The sequence below is a fragment of the Physeter macrocephalus genome, chromosome 13, assembly GCF_002837175.3.
Source record: "Physeter macrocephalus isolate SW-GA chromosome 13, ASM283717v5, whole genome shotgun sequence".
NCBI lineage: Eukaryota > Metazoa > Chordata > Mammalia > Artiodactyla > Physeteridae > Physeter > Physeter macrocephalus.
The window spans coordinates 22,861,162-22,883,672 of NC_041226.1; the positions used below are offsets into that span (position 1 = coordinate 22,861,162).

Sequence of the window (22,511 nt, forward strand, 5' to 3'; positions counted from 1 at the left end):
CGGATTATGAAACAATAGGCTTGTGTAGGATCAGCTCAGCTAACTAGCAGGACAGAGTAAGTGTGCAGGTGTCCCGGTGATACGGGATTACCTTTGCCCCCATCCTTCCCACCAAGTTCTTTCTCATGAGAGGCAGCCATTTCTAAAAACTGAAACAGATGAAGTCTTGCAAAGGCTCCTGATAGATTTTTTTTTTTTAATCTATGAAATACACAGACACACAAAGAGGTGAGGGATGATGGACAGATAGATATGTACATCCATACATACACAGAGACACACTCACTCATACAGATAGGTCTTATACACATAGTAGATGAATTCCTAAAAAGCCACATTTAAATTCAGTTTTTGCAAATAATCCCTACTTGAAATTTATCAAGACAGCATCTCCTAATGAGTCTTTTTTTTTTTTTTTAATTTTATTTATTTATTTATTTTTGGCTGTGTTGTGTCTTCGTTTCTGTGTGTGGGCTTTCTCTAGTTGCAGCAAGCGGGGGCCACTCTTCATCGCGGTGTGCGGGCCTCTCACTGTCGCGGCCTCTCCCGTTGCGGAGCATAGGCTCCAGACGTGCAGGCTCAGTAGTTGTGGCTCACGGGCCTAGTTGCTCCGTGGCATGTGGGATCCTCCCAGACCAGGGCTCGAACCCGTGTCCCCTGCATTGTCAGGCAGAGTCTCAACCACTGCACCACCAGGGAAGCCCTCCTAATGAGTCTTTATGTTGTCTTTAATTAAATAAATGCAACCTAACTTCTTTTTTTTTCTTCTATTTTATTGCCAGGAAGCTCAGAGCGAAACTTCATATCATTACTTCCTTAGCTTAAATCTCCTAATATAATTGTTTTCTTCTTTCAGCCCATTTTATTACTGGGCTTTTGTATCGAGGTCCTTGATGTAATAATTTTACAGCTATTTATCAAATGTAATTTTTGATGATTTTAGAAGTCAATAATGAGTAAGTAATATTAGATAAATGAGTTGAATTTTCTAGAATCTGAAAAAATATGTATTACGGAAGTTTGTCAGTTGATGGATTTCTAAGTTCTGGAAAAGCAGAGTTCTGTTGTAATGAACAATATCCTATTACAGAACCCACCTGGATAGAGTTTGGAGTGTAGCATCCCCCTCTGCCGTCGAATGTGAAATGCCTGTACAGCTGGGTTGGAAGGATTAATCAGAAGTACCTGTGGCAGTAGGGAAGCACTGGTCCCCGGATGTAGGAGTGCTTTGCCAGCATCACTCCCTTTGCACCTACTCTCTCGGGGCCACATTTGCAAACACACCCAGGAATGTTGGCCACATCCTCCCTGGTAGGTTCAGACAATGCTTTTGCAGTCCTGTATCTGACCCACTTGGTCAACACGGCGCCTGGTCTCAAAGATAGCGGGGAAGAGAAAGGCCTGCAGTGTCGCTGAGTCCATTCCTCCGGGTGGGGCAGGAATGAGAAGCCACCTGATCTGCTCCCTCCACCTCTGGGGAGAAGGGTGCGGTGAAGTCTCCTCTTTCTACTGGGAGCAAGCCACTGGCACCGGCCGTCTCAGGAGTAACCAATTCAGCTTCTCACTCTGGCATCTCTCCTTTACCTCTCTGTGTCCTCACTGCATTCTGGGAGATAATTTGCTGAGGCACGAATGTACATTCAGAAATCTTCCACCAACGTTTCATGGGGCTAGTGGCTGATGGGCCTCCCCAGCTTTGTTAACACTGGTTGAGGGTGCATGCTGAAGTTATGCTTGGCCTGGGGGGTGGAGGCCGGGCATCTGGGAGGTTCTGCTGACCCTCTGTGCTATGGGGTGAGTGGGGTGGACAGTACTGTCCACCAGGACAGTGTGAAATGAGCCCCCCTTGAGCAGCTCTCCAGGCCTTTGTGTGGGGTGAAGGACCCTAAGATCCCCCTGCCTTTGGGGCAGAGAATGAATGGAAGAAGTTGTCTCCCTCTGAAGCAGCTCCTCAGCACTGTTTGTTCTCAGGCTTCATTTCACAGGTCAGAGAGGGGACTCCTAGAAACAACCTGGAATTGTCTTAAAATAAGTAGAGAACCGACACGGGGAAAGAGACTCAATTTATTTTGTGTAACTGTTGAGGGACAGAGCTAGGACCTGTGAGCACAGGTTAGAAGGAAACAGAATTGAGTTCAAAGGAAGGAAGGCTTTTCTACCTCTGAGAGTTCTTCAAAAGTGGGTTGGGTCCATCCACAGATGAATGGATAAAGAAAATGTATGTACATAAAACGGAATATTATTCAGCCTTAAAGAGGAAGGGGATTGTGACACATGCTGCAATGTGGATGAACCTTGTGACTTCATGCTAAGTGAAATAAGTCATAGATACTATATGATTCCACTCATATGAGGTGTGTAAAGTAATCAGATTTATAGGGGCAGAAAGTAGGATCATGGTTTTCAGGGTCTAGGGGATTTGGGAAATGGGCAGATATTGTTTAATGAGAACAGTTAAACATTAGTTTGGGCAATCTTATGGTTACCAAGTGGAAAAGGTGGGGGAGGGACTAATTGGGAGACTGGGATTGACATATACACACTACTATATATAAAATAGATAACTAATAAGGACCTACTGTATAGCACAGGGACCTCTACTCAATACTCTGTAATGACCTATATGGGAAAAGAATCTAATAAAGAGTGGATATATGTATATGTATAACTGATACACTTTTCTGTACAGCAGAAATTAACACAACATTTTAAATCAACTATACTCCAATAAAAAATTAAAACAAAAATCAGTTTGGGAAGATGAAAAGAGCTCTGTGGATAAATGGTGAAGACGGTTGCACAACAATGTCACTGTGCCCAACACACTGGAAGGTACATTTGAAAATGGTTAAAAGGGAAAATTTTATGTTTATGTATATTTTATCACACGCAAAAAATTAAGTAAACAGCATTGGTGATTAAAGGGCCCTGTGACACTGAAAGAAAAGTGGCTATTAGCCAGCTTATCACATTGGCATGAATGTGCTTTTTTGGTAGTTGCCACTGATTTGGTTTTGGTGAAACAGTACCAGGTACCATGATCTAATAAGGAGAGGAAGAGGCCCATTGCTCAGAGTTCTAAAGAAAATTAGAAAACAGAGCCAGAAGGCCAAGTTCCCATAGGAAAGAAGTCTCATCTGCTTTCCTCAAGTATGCACATGTGAGTGGCAGGAGTGGGGTACTCAGCTGTTGGGAGGGTAGCGTGGTGTAGCTAGAGGCACTGTGATGCTGAAGAAAGATTCTTCTTAGACATTTTAGGTTCTAGTTTTGTGGTTATTTAACCTTTTGGAGCCTCACTTTCTGTATCTGTAAAATGGGAATTAATACCTTTTTCACAGAAATAGAGAAGTCGCCTATGAAAGTATCTACCACATAGTGATTTCCCACAGAAATATTCACTATTATGGGTCTCCCCACAATATTCTTTTTTTCTTTAAGTTTTACATTTTAAAAATTTTATCATGATTTGTCTGTCAGAGATGTGGTTCTTGCCAAATTCATCAACCAGGAAATGAAGTTGATACTGCAAAATATATTATCCTTGCTCTGTCTTGACCTGTCACTGTCACCCTGCATTATTTTGGACACCCTGGAGTGTTTTGCAAAAGGAAGGGTGATTTCTTCTTGTTTTGATTTTATTGAGACTCCCCCAGGGGACCATCAGCAGCAGAGCTGAGACGTGGTCTCTTGACCTGGGAGACCCTTGGCACACTGCATGGCTCACTACAGTGTGCTCCAGCTCTCACCTAATTGCCTTAATTAGAGACTCTTCTGGTAGGGGTCCAAGAGGTACCTCATCAGCATTCAGCATCTCTGCCAAAGGACAAACGGGAAAGGGAGCCAAAGCCAACCAGGAGAAATGAAGGCAGCAACACTCTTTCCTAACTAACCCATCAGCACCTTGATGCTGTGGGGTGCTCCCCCATCCTAACCAATCTCTGTACATACCTGCTTGTAGTTACCCAGGGCTTAAACTGATAAACTGGTAGAACACAGTGAAACTTCCACAAGGACTTGAGGAATGGAAACACTGTGAAATGTGAAGCCACTGCTCTGCCTTGTCAACAGCACCTTGGGGCCATGGAGCTACATGCCATCAAGGCATAGAAAAGTAGATTTTGGTCTGTGTTCAAGCCAGCATGAAGCACCTCCATCCATTTCCCCACCTCCACGGACATACATGAGGCAGCACGTGGAAATGACAAGAGGCCATAGGTAAGGTTGTCCAGCTTTGGCCCATCAGTGTTCCTGGCTTGGATTTTGCCTGGTTATCACCATCTGAGGCTCAGCTCTGCTTGCCACCTCTCAGATAGGGGTAGCAGCAGGCTGTGGGGAGAGGAGCTCTTCTCTGTAAATCACCAGTTTTCCTGACATGTGCCTCACCATTTCCCTATACTTCACCTGCATCTCGGTGTTTGATATAAAAGATTGCCTATATCCATTGGTGACAGAAACCTAATTCAAACTAATTTAGGCAAAGAGAGAAAGCAAGATCCAGAGGTTTGCAGAGGGGTCATTTTTGAAACAATGGCCGAGCACTGCTCTATGTGCACATGAGAGAATGTATCTGAGATGAAAGAACCACCCCAAAGCAGCAGGCTGAACATTTCCTAGAGCTCACACATGGCTGAGAATAGTTTGTGTCCCCACCAGCCAGGGTAGAAAGACCTCCTAGTAGAGTCCTCAGTAGTGGGACTAAATAAACCCCAGACTAACAGTTGTTCTGGACCCACCATAACAAAGCTTAAAATCAAACTTGAAGAGATCCAATTGATCCCAGTAACTTAACCTTTTGCCATAATAAAGCTAAACACTATTTAAAGAAATATAACAAAATTCAGCAAACAGCAATGTCAAATTACGGTGTCAGGTGTCTAGGCAAAAATTACTGAGTATGCCAAAAAAGCAGAAAAATATTATTCATGACCAGGAGAAAAACTGATCAATAGAAACAGACCCAGAAAATTAGAGAAATGATGAATTAGCAAAAAAGAACATGAGAATGGCTATTTAAAATGTGCTCCCCATGTATAAGAAAGTAGAAGAAAACATAAACATGATGAGAAGATAAATTGATGATATAAAAAAAGACCTGGATGGGATATATAAAGATGAAGAATACCATATCTGAAATGAAAAATACTGGTTGGGATTAATAGTTAATCAGACACTGCAGAAGAAAAGATAGTGAAGTTGAAGGCAGAGCAATGTAAACTATCCACATAGAGATATAAACTATCCAAGCAAGCACAGAGAGAAAAAAGATTGAAAAAATTAATAGAACATTAGTGACATGCAGATGATACAGGTATAATCCAAGTAGACTACACATGCATGATTAAAGTGCCAAGAAAATGGTGTGGGTGGTGGGGAAAATATTTGAAGAAATAATAAAAATGTTCTAACTTTGAGGAAAACTATAAGTTGACAGAATCAAGGAGTTCAACCAACACCAAGCAGAATAAACATTGAGAAAACCCTGCCAAGACACTTCATAATCAAATTGTTGAAAATCAGTGGTAAGACAATCTTAAAAGTAGCCAGAGGAATAGGAAAACATTACATACTTGGGAACAAGCATGACAATGACAGCAGATTTCATGTCAGAAACTATGTAATCCAGAAGACAGTGGAGCAACATCTTTAGAGTGATGAAAGAAAAACTTTCAATCTTGAATTTAATACCCAGTGAATATGTTTCAAAAATAAAAGTGAAATAAAAATTTTTCAAACAAAAGTAAAATAATTCATCACTAGAAGTTCTTCACTTCAAGAAATATTAATGGAAGTTTTTTGGGCAGGATACCATACAAGAAAAAGATCTACACAAATGATTGAAGAGTACCAGAAATGTGTGTAATTTCTTTAAAAGTTGATTGGTTACTTAAACCAAAAATAATCACAGTGTTTTGTGGGATTCATAATATATGTTGAAGCGAAATGTATGAAAATAGCACAAAGACAAGAAGGAAGAAATAGACATTCTGTTGTAAGATACTTATACTCTACTTAAAGTGGAATGATATTATTTGAAGTTAGACTGTTATAAGTTAAAAAGTATAATATTCTATATGTACCCTATAGGGGACCAAAATATATTACACAGATCAAGTCTTGTTAAAATAAACTCCAAAGTGCTATTTCAATGATTTTATCATTCTCAAATTTGTGTCTTTCATTTTGGCTTTAATTAGTTATAAAAACACTTGTAATTTCAAAATTTAACCTGTCTCTGTAGTTCAACAACTGTTCCTCTTTTATTAACCATTGCCAAGTAACAGCAGAGAAGTATTTTCAGCATCATGCTGGTCTCACTAAGCTAAATTTGGTACTGTGGAATTTGTTGGTGAGGATAAACTATGTGAGAATTCCTATGCTTGAAGTAATGCTGGCTTTGGGCCATTTCTATTTAAATAGTGGGCTTGGAAAAAAATGTGTTTTCAAACAGATTCTGCCATTTACAAACTGAACTACCTTCTGTTGGGGAAAATACGTTAAGGTCTCTGTGACTTGGAGGTCCCATGTATTGCACACAGCAAAGAAAAGAACATACACTTCTCTGGTACCCTTCCTTTATTCCCTGTGAAATGAATAAGACTTTTGGAAACCGCGATGGAAAACTTGATTACTTAATAAGTAACCATTCTTTTCAGATGAGTAGAAAGTAATACTGACCTCATTGATTTTTCCACCAATGTGTCTCCCTATTCAGGGCTACAAGTGGGTCATATTTGGAACTATGAGCTTTAAACAGGTGTATTACTTAGTGGCTGGATGATTTAATAATGGTGTAACATTTTAGGTAGTAGTGAATCGCTTAGAGAAGTCAGGTATATAGTTAATAAGTATATCTATATAGAGGCCCAGGCAGCCTGGCTTAGTGGTAAGGACAATCAAGGGATTCAGGAGATCCAAAACATGTCCTAGTTCTGCCACTTGTTAGACATAAAGCACATAATCTCCCTGACCTTAGTTTCTACTTTAGACCAGAGTAATGTTTCCATAGGTGGAGTATCTACCATTGGTAACCATGGTAGGTAACCATTATAGGTTATTACAAGATATTGAGTATAGTTCCCTGCACTATACAGTAGGTCCTTGTTGGTTATCTATTTTATAAATAGTAGTGTGTATATTTTAATCCCAAGCTCCTAATTTATCCCTCCCTCTTTTACCTTTGGTAACCATAAGTTTGTTTCTATGACTGTGAGTCTGTTTCTGTTTTGTAAATAAGTTCATTTGTATTATATTTTAGGTTCTGCATAGAAGTGATGTCACATGATATATATCTTTCTCTGTCTGACTTACTTCACTTAGTATGATAATCTCTAGGTCCATCCATGTTGCTGCAAATGGCATTATTTCATTCCTTTTTTCTGACTAACATTCCACCGTATATATGTACCACATCTTCTTTATTCATTCATCTGTCATTGGACACTTAGGTTGCTTCCATGTCTTGGCTGTGTAAATAGTGCTGCTATGAATATTGGGGTACATGTATCTTTTTGAATATTTTCTCCAGATACATGCCTAGGAGTGGGATATGGTGACTCTATTTTTAGTTTTTAAGGAACTTCCATACTGTTCTCCATAGTAGCTGTACAAATTTACATTCCCACCAATAGTGTAGGAGGGTTTAGGAGGATTTGTGGGGGGTTTTTTTTTGTTTTTTTTTTGTTTGTTTTTTTTTTGCATTACGCGGGCCTCTCACTTTTGTGGCCTCTCCCATTGCAGAGCACAGGCTCCGGACGTGCAGGCTCAGCGGCCATGGCTCACAGGCCTAGCTGTTCCGCGGCATGTGGGATCTTCCCGGTTTTTTTTTGTTTTTTTTTTGTTTTTTTTTTTTTTGTAGTACGCGGGCCTCTCACTGTTGTGGCCTCTCCCGATCTTCCCAGACCGGGGCACGAACCCGTGTCCCCTGCATCGGCAGGCGGACTCTCAACCACTGCGCCACCGGGGAAGCCCAGGAGGATTTGTTTTAAAGCATACACAGTAGCACAAAATTTGCACCTAACAGTACAAATAAAATGAGAGAAATATCATGGCAACAAAATCTTAGAACGTAGACATCAGATGAGCATGGGGTAATTGATGAGCAGATCCAAGAAAGCTGAATCCTAAGCCAAGAGTGGGTGAAGTTGAGAGGCAACCTGATTTGCATCTCAGAACCTCTGAAAGGCTTAGGGATTTGTATCATCAATTACCTCTGGAAGCAGAGGTAGGGAGGTAAGATTGAAAACAGGATTGACATAAATACACTAATATGTATAAAATAGATAACTAATAAGAACCTGCTATATAAAAAAATAAATAAACTTAAAAAAAAAAGATTGAAAACAGAACAACTGTGATTAAAAGTCTGCTTAGGAAGGAGTAGAACTCCAAACAGCCAGAAATCTGCCCTCCTCACCCAGCTGTTCAGAAGACTCCAGAAGAGAATTCTTCAAGAAGATGAAACTCTTGGGATACCAAGAGCATGAATGCAGAGAGAAGATTTATACAACTAAGGGAAAGTTTGGAGGTATATTAGTGAAAAGTGTATAAAAAATCTCATCTGACCATGGTACTGTTATTAACGTTGCAAAAGGATTCCCAAGGAAAACAAAAAGTTGTGCAGAAGAGGAAAAGGAATCACAGTTTACTACATGGCTCGGATGTCAATAGGGTTTTCATCCTTAAAGTAATGTCAACTGAATATTGATTTTATCCAAATGTTTCTACTGAAAGAATGGGAAAGGATGGAAAGTGGAGCCGGAATTGGGTAAGGAATATGGAAATTAAGCTTGATCTGGATCGTCGACAGAAGTAAATCAATAAATAATGCTAAAATAAAAAAATCAAAGAGAAGCATCAGGACTTGTTTTTAAAAATAACGAATTGGAGGTAGATAGGAAAATAATTATTTATTTATTTAGCGGTACGCGGGCCTCTCACTGTTGTGGCCTCTCCCGTTGCGGAGCACAGGCTCCGGACGCGCAGGCCCAGCGGCCATGGCTCACGGGCCCAGCCGCTCCGCGGCATGTGGGATCTTCGTGGACCGGGGCACGACCCCGCGTCCACTGCATCGGCAGGCGGACTCTCAACCACTGCGCCACCAGGGAAGCCCGGAAAATAATAATTTAGAAACACTGAAAGTGGTAACTTCCAGGGGTGTAAGCCTGCTTCTTGTAACAATTATAGAATTCTTTGACCTTTAACTGTTTGCAGTATAATTTTGATACAATTTTCAAAATTCCGTTTTAAAAGGTATGAAGATGTTATGCAAATGACTAAACTTTGCAAAATACTAGCCTGGAAAACTCAAGCTCCCACAGCCTGTGAATTGATCTAAAGAAACAGTGAATTACCACTCTCTATTGCCATGTGTCTGTTGTCATAACACCCAGACAGTTTAAGTCACACGCATTTGTTATTTAAATTACAGTGAATTGTTTTGGGGATGGTGGTGTAGGGGATTATAACATGGAGACATTACAGGGTTTCATAAACCAGGGCTGGAAGATAACCTGGGACACTTGAAAAACCTTAAGTGCTCATTTGTAAAGATATATTTATACATTTCTGCCTAGTAAATACTATTACCCATCCCATCCCTTTCCCCTTCCTTCTCCCTTTTAAAGTTAATGATGATTTCTGGAATGCCTGGGACCAGAATGGCTACACCACAGCTGCAAGTCTTTACTAGTTTCATTTCATGACATTCGTTAAGTTGAAAATATAAGTGGGGTGGGTGGGCATCTATTACTAAATGAGATAAAGCATGTAAAATATCAGGTAGTGAATGAACAGTTGCTACCTTCTCTCTCACTCATCCCCCTGGGAAAGGAGATTAACTGGCAAACACTCAAATTATGACTAATCTCTCCTTGGGTTCCTGGAATCTGACACCAGAGTGATGGTTGGGTTGTGAGGCGCTTCTTCCATAAGGCAGAGTCTGATGGCTGGAAGAATCTAGAATTATCTCAAAAGAAAGGAAAAATTAATGAGAAATGACTAGACTTTACACCCGATGGACTGGAACATTCCAGAGCCAAGCAGAGTTCTTCTCACACGTGATTTCCTAATAATTAGGGCCAGCTGTGCCTGGGCAGTTTAGGTCAAGCCAGGTGCCAAAACCCAACTCAAACACTTATAGGAAGCTCCTTATCGTCAAAAGCCTCCAAATATCCGGTAGAAAATCAAAAGAAGGTAAATTAGGTTGTCTCTTCCCATTCTGCCAAAATATTTTTCTCCTGAGTACGGATAACCTCTATGGTTTTTCCCTGTGCTTCATGTCAGAGGATAATGCTACTGATGTTGTTATATTGTGCATACATGGAAGAATTCTCTAAAAAAAAAAAAAAAAGCCTTCATTAACAAATATTCCTTTCTGCTGAGATTTGTTCTTGGATTACTGCGTGTACCCATAAGCCAGACCAACTTACCCACAAGTCACACATTTGTTGGCCAGTGAAGATGAACTGTCTCAGCATCTCTCTGAATTGGAGAGGAATTAAGTGGCTGGAAGGATGGGTTGTCAGGAGGGAGACTTTAGGATGCTCTGTTGTAAGTTTTGAATTTAAATGAAAAGGTGTACAAGAATTTCTCATTCCAAATAGTAAGTACTATTTAAAAAAAATTTTTTTTCAGTAGAATATATGTATTGGTTTGCTAACTGACTCACTCACCTTAACTGTAGAAGTTCTAGTGGACACGAGGAACTCTACTTTAGAAACTGAAAACGTCTTTTCCTCCAGTTTATTTAAATTATATTCTTTCCATTGAATTGTGGATTTCTTGGAGTATTTTAAAGTGCAGGTCGTTTCATCATATGTTTCTTTTACTTCTTCTACTGCAGGACTATTTTTTTTAGGCTACAGCTGAGAGAGACTCCCAATAAAACAGTACAGCATTTGGCTTCAGTAGAACAAAAGTAGGCCAGGCCTTAAAGCAGTGCTGGGGGTTTGCCTGGTCCCAGGGCTCCCCACTTAACTCAAGCTGGCCTGCTCCTTCTCTAGAGCCCTGTTTCCACTGGTCCCTTTGTTGCAGCTGAAAAGGAGTTAGAACAAAAGCCACAGCTCTACTGCTATTTGTGGTGACTAACTTGGGCCAAATGTAGAATTCACCACATTCCCATCCAAAACCCTCGTGCTGGGGTTGGAACTTAGTCCAGGCTCTCCAAGGGGCTGCTCCTATGAGCCGGCCTTAGATGATCTTATCTGGACCGGCCCGTGGTTGTTTTCCACCTTGGGGACCTGAGTCTAGCTTGTTCTAGAGCAAGTTGATTTTTTAAAAAAATAAATTTATTTATTTTATTTATTTTTGGCTGCGTTGGGTTTTCGCTGCTGTGTGCGGGCTTTCTCTAGTTGCGGAGAGCTGGGGCTACTCCTTTTTTTTGGCTTAAAAACAATAGAAATTTATTTCTCACAGTTCTAGAGGCTGAGAACTCCCAGATTAAGTGAGGATCCACTTTCTGGTTCATAGACGGCAACTTCTTGCTGTGTCTTCACATGGTGGAGGGGATAAGGACTTTTTGATTATTTTACATTTTATTGTTTTACATTTTTATTATTATACATGGAGTATAGTTGATTTACAATGTTGTGTTAGTTTCAGGTGTATAGCAAAGTGATTTAGTTGTACCTATACATATATCTGTTCTTTCTTCGATTCTTTCCCATATAGGTTATAACAGAATATTGAGTAGAGTTCCCTGTGCTATAGATAAGGACCGTTTTTTATTCGTTTGTTTTGTTTTTTTTTGTGGCATGCGGGCCTCCCTCTGTTGTGGCCTCTCCCGTCGCGGAGCACAGGCTCCGGACGCGCAGGCTCAGCGGCCATGGCTCACGGGTCCAGCCGCTCCGCGGCATGTGGGATCCTCCCAGACCGGGGCGCGAACCCGGTTCCCCTGCATCGGCAGGCGGACGCGCAACCACTGCGCCACCAGGGAAGCCCAAGGACCGTTTTTATAAGGGCACTAGTCCCATTCGCAAGAGCTCAGACCTCATGATTTAATCTCCTCCCAAAGACCTCGCCTTCTAATACCACCACCTTGGGTATTTGGTTTTCAACATATGAATTAGCAGGGGTTGGGGGGTGGGGGACACAGGACATAGACGTCCAATCTGTAGCATGATCAGGACAGACATTATTATCTCCATTTGGCACAGGAATAAAGTGAGTCAGAGGAGGCTATGGTCTCCTGATCCAGTGCACTTGCTTGTTCACCTCACTGTATCTCTGCTTCCTGCTTCAATTTCCCCTCCCTCTAGGAAGCCTTCCTTAACTAATCTCAGGCCAACATTTTCACTTAGCATTCTGAGGAATCCGTTGCTTAGCACAGTACAACACCTGCAAACAGCAGTTCTCTAACTGAACATCAGCACCGCCTGAGGGCTTGTTAAAACACAGGTTACTGGTCCCCGCTCCCGAGATTTCTCATTTCAGTAGGTCTCATTTTTGGGGGGGGGGTGGCCCAAAATAATTTGCAAGTTTCCAGGTGATAATGAGGCTACAGGTCAGGAAACCACAGTTTGGGAACCATGGATTTAGAAACTAGCTGGATTTCCACCCACATCCTAGGTTCAACCTGAAAGTGCATCATAGAAAATGCCCAGTCTTGGGCTTCCCTGGTGGCGCAGTGGTTGCGAGTCCGCCTGCCGATGCAGGGGACGCGGGTTCGTGCCCCGGTCCGGGAAGATCCCACGTGCCGCGGAGCGGCCGGGCCCGTGAGCCACGGCCGCTGAGCCTGCGCGTCCGGAGCCTGTGCTCCGCAACGGGAGAGGCCACAACAGTGAGAGGCCCGCGTACCGCAAAAAAATAAATAAATAAATAAATAGAAAAGGCCAAGTCTTAATTTTCTCAAGCAAAGATTTCAAAAGTTTAGTCTCAATTTTCCTGGATGTTCGAGGGCCTTGAGTGCCAAGAGATGACTCCCCTGATAGCTAACAGATGATTTTTAACTTGGCCTTCTGATTTCTTTGGCATCAGGTGGGGTTGCTGCTCCTTTACATTTCCTGCTTCTTTTCTCTCGGCTGAGAATAGAGCAGACAGTGGGGTCATCATCACTAGTGCTCACGCCTACCCACATGGGTTCAGCCCAGCCCACATATTGTCTCATTCAATAGCTATAAGTAGGACCGCTTGAGAAAAATATCCCTACCAAAAGTAGCTTTTTCTACATAATATAAATACACCATGATTTCTCCTCTTTTAATCAAGTTACACCAAGTAAAAAGCTTGAGACACCTCTGTTTCTTACAGCTTAATTTTCTTTTAAAGAGAAAATGTCCCTCTTTATAAATCCAAATTCACAATAGAAACTAGGTCCTGAAACTGCCGATATGTCATTCAGGACAAACTTTTTACATTAGAGACACAAACTGGGAGCCCCAGGGCTGTCGTCAGCCAGCAGAGGTGTATTTGGGGTATCCCACACCCCAAATATTGTAAAAGTTTAGTCAACACATTCATATCAGGCGTGCTCACATATAAACCGAGACTTCCACTTTTCTTGAAAAAAATGTGGGTTACAGGCAAGCCAGGGTCTTACTTTATACTTGATAGCAAACAGCTGGACCTGTTTCCTTTGGACGGGAAAAGTGCTTTCCGGTTCACTGCAGATTCCATCATTCAAATAATGACCACACACACACACACACACACACGCGCTTACACCCCCGCCTTTATCTGCTTGTCCCTGAGAGGTATCTGAGTTTGCACTTCTGTTTTTACAGAACCACGTGGGCTTATACACTTGTAATATACTGAAAAAGAACTTAAATCCTCTTAGATAAAATGTTCAAAGGACGTGACAAAAGCTGCCTTATGATTGTTCTCTGCTTCTTCAACGTAGCTGTCTTTCACCCTCAAATTCTGAGCACTGAAGCCTTGAAATCCTGAGGTCCAGACAGACACGTGTGGTGAGGACAGTCACAGGATGTCTTGATAGAGGCAGCGCTTCTTAAACCAGAATGCGAAGCCTCCACCAATCAGAAGGAGGGCAGCAGTATTGCCATGGCAATCAAGCCCACAGAGGCCTGGCTCCAGTCCCAGTAGAGGATGATGTCCTGGTCTCCTAGACTGCTGTGCTTCACTCGGCAACTGAGACCAGTCTCCTCCCCAGCCGTCACATCCGCGGTTACTCGGAGATACCAAGTCCCGTCGGCATTGGGCACAATATCACCTTGCTGAGTGCCAGGCTTCTCCTGCTCGCCCCTCATCCACGTCACACACACGGGTTTCGGGTAGAATCCTGAGACATGGCACACCAGCAGCAGACGGCCAGGCCCAGGACTGGGGCCACTGGACAGCCAAGCCTCGGGCTTCACTTGCTTCTCCAGCTCAGACTTCCCTGTCTCCAGGATGCCTCTGACAAATCGGGGGCAGATGTCGTGGAGGAGCCACTGCACTGTTTCCCTGGTCCCTTGGTCCTCGTTGAGCACCCTGCAGGCCATCTGGCCCCAAAGGTGGGGCGTCTGGAGCTGACACCCAAGACGTTCCCTGGAAACTCAGGACATCTCTTCCTTGAAATGCTGCACGGATGAAGCTTTCTGAGGTGTTCCCCGGGAGCACCTCACACCCAGCAGACACCCAGCAGACATCTGGATCTCAAAGGGATAGTCAACGTGCAGCATTTTTTTTTTTTTTTTTTTTTTTTGCGGTACGCGGGCCCCTCACTGTTGTGGCCTCTCCCGTTGCGGAGCACAGGCTCCGGACGCGCAGGCTCAGCGGCCATGGCCCACGGGCCCAGCCGCTCCGCGGCACGTGGGATCCTCCCGGACCGGGGCACGAACCCGCGTCCCCTGCATCGGCAGGCGGACTCGCAACCACTGCGCCACCAGGGAAGCCCGACGTGCAACATTTTGACGAATTCCCGTACGGCCCTGGTGAAGCTTCTGCGATAAACCTGAAATGTCTGTTGCAGCTGCTTCCACTGCTGGTCGCTGAATGTGCCCTGGGACCAGGGCTTCAGGAAGCAGATGGTGTCCGAGTCACTGCGCCAAGTGTAGGCCTGCAGGTCCCTCAGCCACGCCAGACCGTCCGTACGCGTCCAGCTGCTGTTGGCGAAGGACGAGATCTTTCACTGCCTTCCTGTTGCTGAACTTCTTCCAGTTTGGATGCTGTGCAACACTTATTGACCTTTCTTGTAACGTTTCAGGATGCTCGGATACCCTGGAAATATTCTGCATCTAGACCTGCATGTCTGTGTCCTTTTGGACTGGACCCCCAGTATCTAGGTGGTTTCCGGCGAGAGCATCCCCAGCACGGAGCCCCCAGAGCCCTGCTCACAGCCAGCACTAAACGAAAAGAAATAGCAGAACAAAGCCACACCCACGCAGCTACTCCGCACACGATTCCCCTGTGCAAGCAGCTTCCCTGCACCCACTGGACTCCAAGATTTCTCTCTAGAAGACTTGGGGCTACTCTTCATTGCGGTGCGCGGGCTTCTCATTGCGGTGGCTTCTCTTGTTGCAGAGCACGGGCTCCAGGTGCGCGGGCTTCAGTCGTTGTGGTGCAGGGGCTTAGTTGCTCTGCGGCACGTGGGATCTTCCTGGATCAGGTTTCGAACCCGTGTCCCCTGCAACCACTGCGCCACCAGGGAAGTCCCAGAGCAAGTTGATTTTTAAAAGGCTTAGATACTCTGAGACGGGAAAGAGAATTCAGAGAAGAGTATTCTGAATGGATCTTAGACTCATCTGGGTTCCTTGACCAATAGAAGCTTCAACGAAGTAGCCTCCTCCATCTGTCCTAGGACCGAGCACAATGTCAAAGGTACAGCAGGAAACAGGCCACCTTCAGAAGTGCAGGGAGCTCACATTTAATTTGATCTCCAGTTTTGGTTATCATCAGCCGCCTTCTTAGATTCCCTCAATTCCTGCAGCAAAATTAGTTTAGAGAGGCAATAATATTTTTCTTAAAGGCATTTTAGCCTTTTTACTGGATAATTCAACAATGTCTAGTGGAACTTAAAACCATTGACTCCTAGGTTTCCTCTATTTGGAGGGAACATTTACTCATTTTATAGATCAGTGTTCTCTAAAATGAAGTATTTGTATCTGGTAGACATGCAAGACAATCTTTTGGAGCAGAGTAAGAAAATATTCCAACTTACATATATTTTTATCTAAAACAAAACAGAAATTAAGCTTCAACTAGTACTTAATAAATGGGTTGACACTGGTCTCCTCTCTCAGCCCGCTTGTCAGAAGGTCAGGTGTTCTGGACAACAGAGGAGAAAACCTGAGGGAATCCTATAATTTGGAGATGTCAAGAGCGTCACCATAATGTATCTGTTTTCAATGTAGGACACACTGCAGTTTATGTGTGGCAGGTTACATGGATTTACAGGTTTTCTAAACTAGTTTTGATAAAACTAACCCTGACAAAAATAGTCTAATGGCGTAAAATTATTTCTCTAATGGAATCAGAGAGTAAAGTTAATAAGAAATGTAAGTAAACAGCAGGAATATGGTAGAGCAGACACCTCTATAATTCATCTGTCACATGAGGTAAAAATAAGGACAATCTAATTCATCACATGGTCCCAACTAAAAATACTAGTGAGAGCAGAGTTATAGTTATTTTATCTCTATCTCATCTTTTTGAAATTTCTATTTTAGTAAATATTTTTAACATACATAAATGTTAATGGAGCTTTATATATATATAATTTTATAGATAGATAAACATTTTTTAAGCAAGCTTGCTGGAACATTTTTTTACTGATGGGATGTTCAGTCAAAACAATTTGGAGACCACTGTTAAAGAGAGGTAAACTAAAGCAAAATAATGTTGAATTACTTCTCCAAATTCACAAAGCAAATGAGTCAGAGCCAGAAATAAATTCTGTCCTTGAGTCCCAAGGACTCAGGGTCTCATGATTTTCTAAACTCTCAGGGTCTCTATGATTTTCTAAACTGCCACCTTCTTAAAATATTATTTCTAATATTCTGCATAAGTTAGATCCCTGAGGTGGTAAAATAAAACTGTGGAAAGAATGAAAGTTCTGGAGTCTGAGCCCTGGGATGTAGCCCAGGCCCTGCAATTTCAGTCTTCTTATCTGCCGAATGGGAGTAAGTGACCACTCAGAGTTGTTGTGAGGATTTACATGAATGAATAAATATGAAGCCTCTGGCACATGGGAGCCTTCCTTCCCCTCCCCCATTATATTTTAATTATAATTCATGAAATTTTACTCTAAAGTGTGAGGTTAATCCAAATACTTTCATAAGTCAGGAAACCTGTGGAAATAAATCATTCCCTTCATCCTAAACATACTCACATAGATACCACCTGCTCTACCTGAGGCACCTCCCAGCACCCAACACTGAGTTCCTCGAGGATGCTTCACTGGACATGCCGAAGAGCATGTCCAGTTTCCATAACTCTCTCGGCAACACTAATGGACCATGTCACTGGGAGACAGAATGCTGGAACCATATCCCTGAGGGAGTCATGTCAGAATCTTAGGGGTGGTGGTTTGACAAAGTAGATCAATATGAAAGTATAATTTTACATTTATAGATTTAAAATGCTTGCATAATACATACCGCAAAGAGTAAAACTCACCAAGCCATCATGGCTGGTGGGGATACCCCAAAGAATCGGTGATTATAATGGGGGAAAGGTAGAGTGAGGGCAGCCCCCATAAATGACCATGAGGGAAACAGGAGTGGGAGTGAGGTTTTAGGTCCATTAAAGGGGAACAAGTTTTTAAAATGATGAGCAAACGGATAGGCAAAAGATCTGAATGAACACTTCACCAAAGACATTCAGGTGGCAAATAAGCATATTTGTTGAAAGATGCTCAACACCATTAGTCATTAGAGACAGTCAAATTAAAATCACAATGAGGATTACTACACACTTTTAGAATGGCTTTAAAAAGAAAAAGAAAAAAAAAACTGAAAACAAGTGCTAATAAGGATGAACTCTCATACTTTATTGGTAGAAATTCACAACGGTGCAGCCACTTTGGAAAACAGTTTCCCAGTTTTTATAAAGTTAGAAACATACTTACCATGCAATCCAGCAACCCCAACCCTAGATATTTACTCAAGTGTTTGAAAACTTAATGCTTCCACAAAACCTATACATGGATGTTTACATAGCAGGTTTACACATAACCTCCCCAAACTGGAAAGAAATCAGATGTTCTTTAACAGGGGAATAGAGAAATGAACTGTGATATATCCATATGTGGAATACTACTCAGTAATAAAAAGGAACAAACTATTGATCCATGCCAGAACATGGATGAATCTTAAATACCTTTTGCTTAGTAAAAGAAGCCAGAACCAAAGGCTGTATATTGTATGATTCCATTTATATGACTTCTTAAGAAGGCAAAATTATAAGGGTGGTTGCTAGGGGCTGGGGATAAGAGAGAGGCTGACTTCAAAAGGTCAGCACAGGGGAATTTGGGGGATGATGGAACTGTCCTGTATGTTACTATGGCGGTGAATACATGACTGCATTTGTCAAAATCCATAGAACTGTATAGTCCAAAGAATGAATTTTCACTGTATGCAAGTTTAAAAAAAAATCAACCAGGTTATCAGAGGACTAAGATGGAATGCAGACCGTGACAAATGAATCTAACAGTATTACACACACCATGCTTAAGGTGGTGGGGGAGAAAGGAGGCAATCTAAGTAATTTTGGAAAACAGTGCTTTGAGTTGATATTGCAAGGCAAAGACAAAAAGCAAAATTATACTATACTATACTCTAGAGAGTAAATTTATGTCTCACAGCATAGAGTTTAGCAATTTTGAAGCTATTTTACCTCTCTACCAGGGTTGAACAAAGAAGTAAATATATTATAGATAATGAGAGACAGGTTTCTCACTGTTGAAGAAGAAGTTATAAATAAGCGAAGGAAGACTGTTAGAACAAACCCAGTGGTGCTGGATTAAATCGGAGATATCAGTATGAACTCATGTGTGTTTGTGTGTTTTTAATGTATATTTAGACAGATCAGAGCTTCTCGACTTTGGCATTATTATTATTATTATTATTATTTTTTTTTTGGTGGTATGCGGGCCTTCCTCTGTTGTGGCCTCTCCCGTTGCGGAGCGCAGGCTCCGGACGCGCAGGCTCAGCGGCCGTGGCTCACGGGCCCAGCCGCTCCGCGGCACGTGGGATCCTCCCAGACCGGGGCGCGAACCCGGTTCCCCTGCATCGGCAGGCGGACGCGCAACCACTGCGCCACCAGGGAAGCCTCGACTTTGGCATTATTGACATTTTGCGTTACATGATGCTTTGCTTTGGGGGCCTGTAGCGTGCATTGCAGGATGGTTACCAGCTTCCCTAGCCTTTACCCAGTAGGTCCCTGTAGCACCCTCCCCTCGAGTTTCCAAAATGTCCCCAGACGTTGCCAAATATCCCTTGAAGCGGGGAGCAAAATTGCCCCAGGTTGAGAACCACTGAGTTAGATCTATATAGAAGTAAATATAGATGTGTGTGTATGCGAGGGTTAGTATACATTATTTCCTAGCTCTGTTCACTGAGGGCCCAGAAACAGTGACACCACAGTAGCAACGAGCACCCCTAACATCCAGATCCTGATTTCTAAATACCAGCCTCCAATACAAGGAATGAGGGTCCTTAGAGAATCAGTTGAGTCCAGGCATGGGGCAGGGAAGATACAAAATGAGCCTGTGGTGCTATAAAATAAGGAAGTGCTCAAAAACCAGGGTGGGAGGCTTGCTGAAACCTGAAAGAGCTTCCAACAGCCAAAAACTGGAACAATCTGAACAATAAAATAAATAACAATAATATGGGATTATAATGCAAAGAACAAAATAAATATCCATGAGTTTATAATGTTGTGAATTAATAAATGAAAGAGAAAGGACAACTCTTCCTTCCAGAAGAATTCAAACTCATAAATGCAGAAGGACTGAAAGAAACCGTGGAATCATTTGAACAGCACAGAAATAACTGCAACAGGCAAGAACCACTTATGGGTGCTAAAATTAGTGACTGAAAGTTTAAGGAGAAACAGATAGCAGAGAAACCTGGCAGACAAATGATAAAGGGTAACATCACTGGGAATTAAGACATACCAATATTATCTACTCCCTGATATGATGCAGTGAGAAGGGCACCTCTCACGGTGTGTTCTTCCCCAAAATTCATAACCTCAAGCCACCTAGGAGACAACATCAGCAAACCCAAATTGAAGGACATTTTACAACATAATTCACTAGTATTCTTCAAAAGTGTCAAGATCACAAATGGTGAGGAAAGACCAAGAAATTGTAACTGATTGGAAGAGACTAAGGAGCCATGACAACTAAATGCGATGTGGCATCCTGGACTAGAAAAAGGACGAAAATGGAAAAACTGGGGTAATCTGATTAAAGTCTATAGCTTAATCAGTTAATAGTACTGTATCAACATAAACTTCTTAAAATTGCTACTTGCATCATGGTTATGTAAGGTGTTAATACTAAAGGAAGGTGATTGAGGTTTATATGGGAACTCGCTGGATTGACTTTTTGCAACTTTTTTGTAAGTCTAAAATTATACAAAAAGAAAAAGCTTTTTAAAAGATGAGAATCATGGAAGTATTCCTCTGCATGATACCCTCACTCTAGTCACAACACATAAGTTACATTTCAAATGCTATTCAGTAGCCCTAAAGATGAGTAAGTTTTCTAGAAACTGCTCCCAGAGGTACATGGAGGTAACTAAGGGACTCTGGGAACACCTGTCCACCATATAGTCTTTGGTGTCAATTACTTCTAAGGAATTGAATGTTCCGTCTTCTTTTTTATAGATCTATAAAACATACCATGGTTTTCCCTATAAACTGAGAGTTTGATATAATCTAGAAAAGAGGATGTGACTCCAAAGGAGTGGTTAGAATCATTTTGAATGAAAATGAAAAGAGATGTACGACTTGACTCTTTTTCTTGGTAAACCACTTCTCTTCCTCCTGTAAGTATTTTTCACCAGGTTTTCACGTGGTCCATCGGAAATGTACAACATTGCAAGAGGGCTAGTGGGAAAGCGGACCTGGAACCAGCAGGGGAGGTAGGCAGAGGACCAGACTCTACGTCAGAGACAGAGGCGTGGAAGACTGTGGAAAAGAATAGCCCCCTTCTCACTTCTGCTGAGCACCCACCTCGCCAGACACTGCACGGAGAGCCCTATGATTTGCCCAGCGCTGCACAGCTACGAGCAACAGAGCCAGCTCTTGAAACCAGTGTCAGGCCACAGCCAACACCATCGCCACTTTTCCTCAAGTCCTGCAAGTGGTCGTGGAGGTTAAACACTCTTAAGGCCAGAAACTAGAAGGTCATTCCAGAAGCTGGGTGTCTGGCCATCGTGGTCAGAAGTAAGGCAAAGGTCTGGAAGTCAGACCGGATGGAAAGGGTCAAGGCTGACAGAGGTCCTGGAGCTCAGCGGTCAAGAGAATGACTCCAGTGGCAGGGTGCAGGAATTGGTCTTCTCTTCGGGCAGGGAATGTTTGCTCCAGGGGCTTTTGTTCCTTTCTCTTTTTTTTTTTGTCTGCGCCCTGCGGCTTGTGGGATCTTAGTTCCCCGTCTAGGGATTGAAGCCAGCGCCTCTGCAGTGAACGCACGGAGTCCTAACCACTGGACTGCCAGGGAAGTCCCTAGGGGGTCTTTTTTTTCCTTCTCGAGCACAGGATTGGGTCCACGCTGACATGACTGGAGCCTAGGCTCTGAGACTTACCAGCTGTGTGACATGGGGCAACTTCCTTACCTCTCTGAGCCTCAGATTCCCCATCTGTAACACAGGGATCATAACCGTGAACCAGATCATGTCATTCCTCTACCCCAAACGCTCCAGTGATGTCTGATCACACCCAGAACAAAATCCACAAACCTATAAGGCCCCATATGATTGGCCCCTGGGTCTTACCCACTCTCTCTTCTTACTGTTTTGCTCATGTTTTTCCAGCACGCCAGCTTCCTTGCTTTTTCTCTCACCCTCACTCAGTCCCACCCTGGTAGACAGTTTGTTATTCAGGTGGTCTTGCAATAGGTATTACCTCTGCCTGGAATGCATGTTTCATTCCTTCATTCATCCAGGCTCAGTTCAGAGGGTCCTCTCCTGCCCACCCTCTCCTCTCCCCCATCATCCTTCTCTATCCCTCCCTCTGCTTTATACTCATCCCTTCATTTGGTACAGCAGCTACTTAACCAGTCCAGAATTGAAATGTAATCATTTATATCAGGACTGAGATACGGAAGTGAATGTATATACCTGAATTCAAAGCAGGGGGTGGGGAAGAGAATTCAGAAAGTTACCTAACGCTAATTGAATGTTCTTTATAAAAGTAAACAATTGGAAACAACCTAAATGTTCACCAACTGGGTACTCATTAAATAAATTGGAGTATATCCATACCTTGTAATACATCATACCATCATGGAAAGATATGCAAAATATGTAGTTTAGTGAAAAGGGAAAGTTTCAAAACAAAACATATGGTATAATACAATTGATGTTGGGAAAACTTTCTGTGTAAGTGCGTATAAATGTAAACTAAAA

General features: G+C 42.6%; 1 pseudogene; it reads right to left on the reverse strand.

Moving 5' to 3' along the window:
* Nucleotides 1-13,914: 13,914 nt before the first annotated feature.
* LOC102991462 (antigen-presenting glycoprotein CD1d-like) lies at nt 13,915-14,618 on the reverse strand (annotated as a pseudogene).
* Between the last annotated feature and the right edge of the window lie 7,893 nt (nt 14,619-22,511).